The sequence below is a fragment of the Hyla sarda genome, chromosome 4 (genome assembly GCF_029499605.1).
Source record: "Hyla sarda isolate aHylSar1 chromosome 4, aHylSar1.hap1, whole genome shotgun sequence".
NCBI lineage: Eukaryota > Metazoa > Chordata > Amphibia > Anura > Hylidae > Hyla > Hyla sarda.
In genome coordinates this window covers 410,153,250-410,163,831 of record NC_079192.1, presented here as the reverse complement: position 1 = coordinate 410,163,831, position 10,582 = coordinate 410,153,250, and the positions used below count along the sequence as shown (strand labels likewise).

Sequence of the window (10,582 nt, the reverse complement as noted above, 5' to 3'; positions counted from 1 at the left end):
TGTGACAGAGGGGGGGAATGTGACAGAGGGGGGGAATGTGACAGAGGGGGGGAATGTGACAGGGGGGGGAATGTGACAGGGGGGGAATGTGACAGGGGGGAATGTGACAGGGGGGAATGTGACAGAGGGGGGAATGTGACAGAGGGGGGAATGTGACAGAGGGGGAATGTGACAGGGGGGGAATGTGACAGAGGGGAGGAATGTGACAGAGGGGGGGAATGTGACAGAGGGGGGGAATGTGACAGGGGGGGAATGTGACAGAGGGGGGGAATGTGACAGAGGGGGGGAATGTGACAGAGGGGGGGAATGTGACAGAGGGGGGGGGAATGTGACAGAGGGGGGGGGAATGTGACAGAGGGGGGGAATGTGACAGAGGGGGGGAATGTGACAGAGGGGGGGAATGTGACAGAGGGGGGGGGGAATGTGACAGAGGGGGGGAATGTGACAAGAGGGGGGAATGTGATGGGGGGAATGTGACGGGGGGGAATGTGACAGAGGGGGGAATGTGACAGAGGGGGGAATGTGACAGAGGGGGGAATGTGACAGAGGGGGGGAATGTGACAGGGGGGGAATGTGACAGAGGGGGGAATGTGACAGAGGGGGGAATGTGACAAGAGGGGGGAATGTGACAAGAGGGGGGAATGTGACAAGAGGGGGGAATGTGACAGAGGGGGGGGGAATGTGACAGAGGGGGGGAATGTGACAGAGGGGGGGAATGTGACAGAGGGGGGGGAATGTGACAGAGGGGGGGGGGAATGTGACAGAGGGGGGGAATGTGACAAGAGGGGGAATGTGACGGGGGGGAAGGTGACAGGGGGGAATGTGACAGAGGGGGGGAATGTGACAGAGGGGGGGAATGTGACAAGAGGGGGGAATGTGACAAGAGGGGGGAATGTGACAAGAGGGGGGAATGTGACAGAGGGGGGGGAAATGTGACAAGAGGGGGGGAAATGTGACGGGGGGGGGGGAATGTGACAGGGGGGAATGTGACAGAGGGGGGGAATGTGACAGGGGGGAATGTGACGGGGAGGAATGTGACAAGAGGTGGGAATGTGACGGGGGGAATGTGACGGGGGGAATGTGACAGGGGGGGGAATGTGACAGGGGGGGGAATGTGACGGGGGGAGGGGAATGTGACAGGGGGGGAGGGGAATGTGACATGAAGGGGGGGATGTGACAAGGGGGGAATGTGACAAGGGGGGGAATGTGACAAGGAGGGGAATGTGACAAGGAGGGGAATGTGACAAGAGGGGGGAATGTGACAAGAGGGAGGAATGTGACGAGGGGGGAATGTGACGGGGGGGGGGGGAATGTGACAGAGGGGGGGAATGTGACAGAGGGGGGGGAATGTGACTGAGGGGGGGAATGTGACAGAGGGGGGGGGAATGTGACAGTGGGAGGGGAATGTGACAGAGGGGGGGAATGTGACAGAGGGGGGGGAATGTGACAAGAAGGGGGAATGTGACAGAGGGGGGGGATGTGACAGAGGGGGGGGATGTGACAGAGGGGGGGGAATGTGACAAGAAGGGGGAATGTGACGGGGGGGGAATGTGACAGGGGGGAATGTGACAGAGGGGGGGAATGTAACAAGGGGGGGAATGTGACGGGGGGAATGTGACAGGGGGGGAATGTGACAGAGGGGGGGAATGTGACAGGAGGGGGAATGTGACAGGGGGGGAATGTGACAGGGGGGAATGTGACAGGGGGGAGGGGAATGTGACATGAAGGGGGGGATGTGACAAGGGGGGGAATGTGACAAGGGGGGAAGAATGTGACAAGGAGGGGGGAAAATGTGACGGGGGGATGTGACAAGGGAGGGGAAATGTGACGGGGGAGATGTGACGTGGGTGGGGGGAGATGTGAAATTCAGTGCAAAAAAATTGTACCGCTTTTGGTACAAATTTCCAGACAGAATCATACCGCCAGGGAGGTTAATAACGGGCTATTATTTGTTATTATTTTAGCACTGTATGGTGTTATTATTTCAATACTCTATAGTAGTATTACTTTAGCACTATATGGTAGTATTATTTCAGCACTGTATGGTAGCATTATTTCAGCACGGTGTGTTGGTTTTATTTCAGCACTCTGTGGTGCTATTATTTTAGCACTCTATAGTAGTATTATTTTAGCAATGTATGTTGGTATTATTTTATCACTGTATGGTGGTTTTATTTCAGCACTGTATGGTGACATTATTTCAGCACTGTATTGTCTGATTATTTCAGCACTGAATGATAGTAATATTTCAGCACTGTGCAATAGTATTATTTTTGCACTGTATGGTAGTATTATTTCAGCACGATATGTTGGTATTATTTCAGCACTGTATGGTCTGATTATTTTAGCACAGCACTGTATTGTCGCATTATTGCAGCACCTTATGGTCATATCATTTCAACACTGTGTGGTGGTACGATTTCAGCATTGTATAGTGGTATTATTTTAGCACTATATGGTAGTATTATTTCAGCACTGTATGGTCATATTATTTCAGCACCTTATGGTAATATTATTTTAGCACCTTATGGTCATATTATTTCAGCACTATATGGTCTGATTATTTTAGCACCTTATGGTGACATTATTTCAGCACTGTATAGTGGTATTATTTTAGCACTGCATCGTCGCATTATTTCAGCACCTTATGTGGTATTATTTAGAAACTGTGTGGTAGTATTATTTCAGCACTGTGTAGTAGTACTATTTCAGCACTGTGTGGTAGTATTATTTCAGCACTGTGTGGTGGTATTATAGCACTGTATGATCGTATTTTTTCAACACTGTATGGTCTGATTATTTCAGTACCTTATGGTTGTATTATTTCAGCACTGTGTAGTCGTATAATTTCAGCACCTTATGGTAGTATTATTTCAGCACTGTGTGGTAGTATTATTTCAGCACTGTATGGTGGTATTATTGTAGCACTGTATGGTCAAATTATTTCAACACTGTATGGTTATATTATTTCAGCACTGTATGGTCGTATTATTTCAGCACCTTATGTTGTATTATTTCAGCACTGTATGTTAGTATTATTATATTACTGTACTCTTGGATTATTTCAGCACTGTATTGTCATATTATTTCAGCACCTTATGGTAGTATTATTTCAGTACTGTATGGTAGTTTCTTTTGCACTGTATGGTCATATTATTTCAGCACCTTATGGTTGTATTATTTCAGCACTGTATGTTGGTATTATAATAGCACTGTATAGTCCTATTACTACAGCACTGTATGGTCATATTATTTCAGCACCTTATGGTAGTATTATTTCAGCAGTGTATGTTGGTATTATTATGGCACTGTATTGTCTGATTATTTCCGCACTGTATGATCGTATTATTTCAGCACTGTATGGTCGTATTACTTCAGCACTGTGTGGTAGTATTATTTCAGCACTGTATGTTGGTATTATTGTAGCACTGTATGGTCCTATTACTACAGCACTGTATGGTCGTATAATCTCAGCACTGTTTGATCGGATTATTTCAGCACCTTATGGTAGTATTATTTTAGCATTGTATGGTCGTATTATTTCAGCACTGTATGGTCGTATTACTTCAGCACTGTGTGGTAGTATTATTTCAGCACTGTATGTTGGTATTATTGTAGCACTGTATGGTCCTATTACTACAGCACTGTATGGTCGTATAATTTCAGCACTGTTTGATCGGATTATTTCAGCACCTTATGGTAGTATTATTTTAGCACTGTATGGTAGCATTTTTTCAGCACCTTATGGTTGTATTATTTCAGCACTGTATGGTGGTATTATTTCTGCCCCTTATGTTTGAATTATTTCAGCACTGTATGGTCGTATTATATCAGCACTGCATGGTCGTATTATTTCAGCACTGTATGTTGGTATTATTATAGTACTGTATAGTCCTATTTTTACAGCACTGTATGGTCGCATTATTTCAGCACCTTTTGGTAGTATTATTTCAGCACTGTATGGTAGTATTTTTCAGCACTCTATGGTCGTATTATTTCAGGACTGTATGGTCGTATTACTTCAGAACTGTATAGTGGTATTATTTCAGCACTCTATGGCCGTATTATTTCAGCACTGTATGGTCGCATTACTTCAGCACTGTATGGTGGTATTATTTCAGCACTGTATGGTTTTATTATTTCAGCACTGTATGGTGGTATTATTTCAGCACTGTATGGTTTTATTATTTCAGTACTGAATGGCGGTATTATTATAGCACTGTATGGGTGTATTATTTCAGCACAGTATGGTCGTATTATTTCAGCACTGTATGGTCGTATTATTTCAGCACTGTATGGTCGTATTATTTCAGCACTGTATGGTCGTATTACTTCAGCACTGCATGGTTGTATTATTTCAGCACTGTAAGGTCGTATTATTTCAGCACTGTATTGTGGTATTATTTCAGCAATGTATGGTCGTATTATTTCAGCACTGTATGGTCATATTATTTCAGCACTGTATGGTCGTATTATTTCAGCATGTATGTTGGTATTATTATAGCACTGTATGGTCCTATTATTACAGCACTGTATGGGTGTATTATTTCAGCACTGTATGGTCCTATTTTTACAGCACTGTATGGTTGCATTATTTCAGCACCTTTTGGTAGTATTATTTCAGCACTGTATGGTAGTAGTTTTTCAGCACTCTATGGCCGTATTATTTCAGCACTGTATGGTCGTATTACTTCAGAACTGTATGGTGGTATTATTTCAGCACTGTATGGTTTTATTATTTCAGCACTGTATGGTGGTATTATTTCAGCACTGTATGGTTTTATTTTTTCAGCACTGAATGGCGGTATTATTATAGCACTGTATGGTCCTATTATTACAACACTGTATGGTTGCATTATTTCAGCACTGCATGGTCGTATTATTTCATCACTGCATGGTGGTATTATTTCAGCACTGTATGGTCGTATTATATCAGCACTGTATGGTCCTATTATTTCAGCACTGCATGGTCGTATTATATCAGCACTGTATGGTCGTTTTATTTCAGCACTGCACGGTCATATCATTTCAGCACTGCATGGTCGTATTTAGAGATGAGCGAACTTACAGTAAATTTGATTCGTCACGAACTTCTCGGCTCGGCAGTTGATGACTTTTCCTGCATAAATTAGTTCAGCTTTCAGGTGCTCCCGTGGGCTGGAAAAGGTGGATACAGTCCTAAGAGACTCTTTCCTAGGACTGTATCCACCTTTTCCAGCCCACTGGAGTACCTGAAGGGTGAACTAATTTACGCAGGATAAGGCATCAACTGCCGAGCCGAGAAGTTCGTGACGAATCAAATTTACTGTAAGTTCGCTCATCTCTAGTCGTATTATATCAGCACTGTATGGTCATATCATTTCAGCACTGCATGGTCATATCATTTCAGCACTGCATGGTAGTATTATTTCTGCACCTTATGGTTGCATTATTTCAGCACCATATGGTGGTATTATTTCAGCTCCTTATTTTTGTATTATTTCAGCACTGTATGGTCCTATTTTGACAGCACTGTATGGTCGCATTATTTCAGCACCTTTTGGTAGTATTATTTCAGCACTGTATGGTAGTATTTTTCAGCACTGTATGGTGGTATTATTTCAGCACTGTATGGTGGTATTATTTCAGCACTGTATGGTGGTATTATTTCAGCACTGTATGGTTGTATTATTTCAGCACTGTATGGTCGGATTATTATAGCACTGTATGGTCCTATTATTACTGCACTGTGTGGGTGCATTATTTCAGCACTGTATGGTCGTATTTTTTCAGCACTGTATGGTCATTATTTCAGGACTGTATTGTAGTATTATTTCAGCACTTTATGATCATATTATTTCAGCACTGTATGGTCGTATAATTTCTGCACTGTATGGTCATATTATTTCAGCACTGCATGATCGCATTATTTCAGCACTGTATGGTAGTATTACCTCAGCACTGTATGTTGGTATTATTATAGCACTGTATGGTCCTATTACTACAGCACTGTATGGTCGTGTTATTTCAGCACTCTATGGTAGTATTTTTTCAGCACTGTATGGTAGTATTTTTTCAGCACTGTATGGTAGTATTTTTTCAGCACTGTATAGTAGTATTATTTCAGCACTGTATGTTGGTATTATTATAGCACTGTAAGGTCCTATTACTACAGCACTGTATGGTCGTGTTATTTCAGCACTGTATGGTAGTATTTTTTCAGCACTGTATAGTAGTATTATTTCAGCACTGTATGTTGGTATTATTAAAGCACTGTAAGGTCCTATTACTACAGCACTGTATGGTCCTATTACTACAGCACCGTATGGCCGTATTATTTCAGCACCGTATGGCCTTATTATTTCAGCACCGTATAGCGGTATTATCAGAACACAGTGTGACAGTATTTCTTCAGTAATATATGCAGGGCTTGTGTGAACAAAGAAGCGCGATCCCCTCACACACATCGGCATGCTCTACAACAATCGACCGCACGCGCGTTACCGCAGCAGCACACCTCCGTCTCCATGACTACCGTCCCTCCAAGAAGCCTTCGTGAATCAATCTATGGTATAAAATAAAAATAAAAACGTCCTAGCCCCGTAATTACGTCCTATTACGTCTGAATGAACGGTACGTATGTCGCCACGGACGCGCTCGGTGCTGACAGCTGATCCACCAGTTGTTTCGCTAAATTATGCATCCCACCCCGATGGTTGGAGGAAAGCACCGGGGAGGGGAGGGGATGGGTGCCTCAGCCAATAGGGGGAGGCCAGGGCTGGGAGAGGCTGCCCCCCTGTGATGTGATGATGCAGAGGATGAGGATGCACTGAGGCTGCACCGTCTGATGCTCCAGGAGACGACGTCCATACTGAAGGTAAGACGAGGAGGGGGGCTGGGCACCCCCGCAATGACCCATTGTGCGTCTGTGCATCCAGTGCGCCTCCAGCTGTTGCAAAACTACAACTCACAGCATGCCCAGACAGCCGTTGGCTGTCTGGGCATGCTGGGAGTTGTAGTTTTGCAACACCGGTCTGTAGGACCGACCAGATCTCTGCCACCGCCGAGCATCCCATACCGGGTTACGATGTAGCAGAGCCGGTGCTGGAGCAGCAGAGCTGATGGGCAGAACGTCATTCAACATGTGTCCCCCCCCCCCCCCCCCCCATGATGCAGCTGACACATTGTAACAAATCCTAGTAGGGATGTAGCAACTTTTGCGCTTTAGTTGTTGGGGATAAGTCTCCGAGGTTCACTTGCAGCCCCATGTAAAAAAAATAAACAATAATAATAATAATAATAATAATAATAAACAAAACGTGAAGGGGACTCGGCTCTGCTACATGTTTAGGTCTGAGTTGTGGAAAGTGACAAACTCAGCTCTGCTACACCTTTAGGGTTTGTAGTGTAGAAAGCGACAAGCTCAGCTCTGCTACACGTTCAGGTCTGTATGACGGAAAGCAACTAACTCAGCTCTGCTACATCTACGGGTCTGTATGTGGAAAGCGACAAACTCAGCTCTGCTACACGTTCAGGTCTGTATGACGGAAAGCAACTAACTTAGCTCTGCTACATCTACGGGTCTGTATGTGGAAAGCGACAAACTCAGCTCTGCTACATCTATGGGTCTGTATGTGGAAAGCGACAAACTCAGCTCTGCTACATCTATGGGTCTGTATGTGGGAAGCGACAAACTCAGCCCTGCTAATGTTTTTATGTTTGTATTGAGAATAAGCGACACATTCAGCTCTGCTACATGTTCAGGCCTGTACTGTAGAAAACGACAAGCTCGGCTCTGCTACGTCTTTTGCAGTGATATGTGGAAAGGGACTCGGCTCTGCTACGTGTTTAGGTCTGTATTGTGGAAAGCGACAAACTCAGCCCTGCTACATCTCAGGGTTTGTATTGTAGAAAGCGACAATTAGGTCTTTATGGTGGAAATGAACAAACTCTGCTCTACTACATCTCAGGGTTTGTATTGTAGAAAGATAGGCCTGTATGTGGAAAGCGACAAACTCAGCTCTGCTAATGTTTTTAAGTTTGTATTGAGAAAAAGCGACAAACTCAGCTCTGCTACGTGTTTAGGTCTGTATTGTAGAAAATGACAAGCTCAGCTCTGCTATATGTTTATCTTTGTATTGTGGAGAGCGACAAACTCAGCTCTGCTTACGTGTTCAGGTCTGTATGGTGGAAAGCGACAAACTCAGCTCTGCTACATCTTAGGGTTTGTAGTGTAGAAAGCAACAAGCTCAGCTCTGCTACACGTTTAGGTCTGTATGACGGAAAGCAACTTACTCAGCTCTGCTACATCTATGGGTCTGTATGTGGAAAGTGACAAACTCAGCCCTGCTAATGTTTTTAAGTTTGTATTGAGAAAAAGTGACAAATTCAGCTCTGCTACATGTTCAGGTCAGTGTTATGGAAAGCGACAAGCTCAGCTCTGCTACATTTTTAGATCTGTATTGTAGAAAATGACAAGCTCGGCTTTGCTACGTCTTTTGCAGTGATATGTGGAAAGGGACTCAGCTCTGCTACACGTTCAGGTCTGTATGACGGAAAGCAACTAACTCAGCTCTGCTACATCTACGGGTCTGTATGTGGAAAGCGAAAAACTCAGCCCTGCTAATGTTTTTATGTTTGTATTGAGAATAAGCGACACATTCAGCTCTGCTACATGTTCAGGTCTGTACTGTAGAAAACGACAAGCTCGGCTCTGCTACGTCTTTTGTAGTGATATGTGGGAAGGGACTCGGCTCTGCTACGTGTTTAGGTCTGAGTTGCGGAAAGCGACAAACTCAGCTCTGCTATATGTTTATGTTTGTATTGTGGAGAGTGACAAACTAAAGCAACTAACTCAGCTCTGCTACATCTATGGGTCTGTATGTGGAAAGCGACAAACTTAACCCTGCTAATGACTTTAAGTTTATATTGAGAAAAAGCAACAAATTCAGCTCTGCTACATATTCAGGTCAGTGTTATGGGAAGCGACAAACTCAGCTCTGCTACATTTTTATGTCTGTATTGTAGAAAATGACAAGCTCGGCTCTGCTACGTCTTTTGCAGTGATATGTGGGAAGGGACTCGGCTCTGCTACGTGTTTAGGTCTGAGTTGTGGAAAGCGACAAGCTCAGCTCTGCTACACGTTCAGGTCTGTAAGACGGAAAGCAACTAACCCTGCTACATCTACGGGTCTGTATGTGGAAAGCGACAAACTCAGCTCTGCTAAATTTTTATGTCTGTATTGTAGAAAATGACAAGCTCAGCTCTGCTATATGTTTATGTTTGTATTGTGGAGAGCGACAAACTCGGCTCTGCTTATGTGTTTAGGTCTGTATTGTGGAAAACGACAGACTCAGCTCTGCTACATCTTAGGATTTGTATTGTAGAAAGCGACAATTAGGTCTGTATGGTGGAAAGCAACAAACTCAGCTCTGCTAATATCTTTAAGTCATATTTTCAGGTCTGTGTTGTGGAAATGAACAAATTCAGCTCTGCTACATGCTTAGGTCTGTATTGTGGAAAGCGACAAACTCCGTTCTGCTAATGTCAAGTCAAGGTCCGTATTGTGGAAAGGGATAAACTCAGCTCTGCTACATTTTTAGGTCTGTAGTGTGAAAAGCGACAAGCTCAGCTCTGCTACTTCTTTAGGTCTGTCTTGTGGAAAGTGACAAATTCAGCTCTGCTACGTGTTCAGATCTGTTTTATGAAAAGCGACAAGCTCAGCTCTGCTACATTTTTAGGTCTGTCTTGTGGAAAGTGATAAACTTCCCCCTGCTACATGTTAAAGTCTGTATTGTGGAAAGCAACAAACTCAGCTCTACTATATGTTTCGGTTTGTATTGTGGAAAGTAACAAACTCCCCCCTGCTACATCTGTAGGTCTGTAGTGTGGAAAGCGACAAACTCAGCTCTGCTACATCTTTATGGAATGAAAACAACAAGATCAGCTCTGCTACATTTATAAAAATTAAAATAAGTGAAATATTTATCTGCTTTCCCCCAGAAACAGCGCAGATCCATTGCAGTGAATGGAGTTTATCTGTAATACTACACACGTCCTGAGGGCAGGGGTGGCGCTGTTCCTTGAAGAAAGCAGATATTGGGGCAAATGTTGACAAACATTGGGCTCAAGGTGCTCATATTGGAGGAGTGGGGGGGGGGGGGGTCACTGACCAATCAGAATCCAGGTTATAGTATGGAGGAGGAGCCACAGGTTGGAGAAAAGTCCATAGATATCATTTACATTGCCTAAATTCAGCATCGCTGGTGAGGGTTAATATCACCCAGAATGCACCACACCAAGGACTCGTGTAATGTACATAGGAGAAGAGATCAATAACCAAGACAGATACAGTAATAAGGAGCAGTGTTATAGTAGTTATATTCTTGTATATAGGAGCAGTATTATAGTAGTTATATTCTTGTATATAGGAGCAGTATTATAGTAGTTATATTCTTGTATATAGGAGCAGTATTATAGTAGTTATATTCTTGTATATAGGGGCAGTATTATAGTAGTTATATTCTTGTATATAGGAGCAGTATTATAGTAGTTATATTCTTGTATATAGGGGCAGTATTATAGTAGTTATATTCTTGTATAT

General features: G+C 43.7%; 1 protein-coding gene across 2 annotated transcripts in view; it reads left to right on the top strand.

The window, feature by feature from the left end:
- The first annotated feature begins 6,593 nt into the window (after positions 1 to 6,593).
- The window catches only part of SYN3 (synapsin III), a 301,143-nt gene continuing 297,154 nt past the window's right edge, over positions 6,594 to 10,582 (top strand). Inside the window, exon 1 of one of the 2 annotated variants that reach the window (XM_056517637.1) lies at positions 6,594 to 6,612. The gene's annotated coding sequence lies outside the window, so the exon portion shown is untranslated. Of the gene's footprint in view, positions 6,613 to 6,713; positions 6,857 to 10,582 lie in introns of those variants that run through there. The other variant, XM_056517633.1, reaches the window with a different exon arrangement.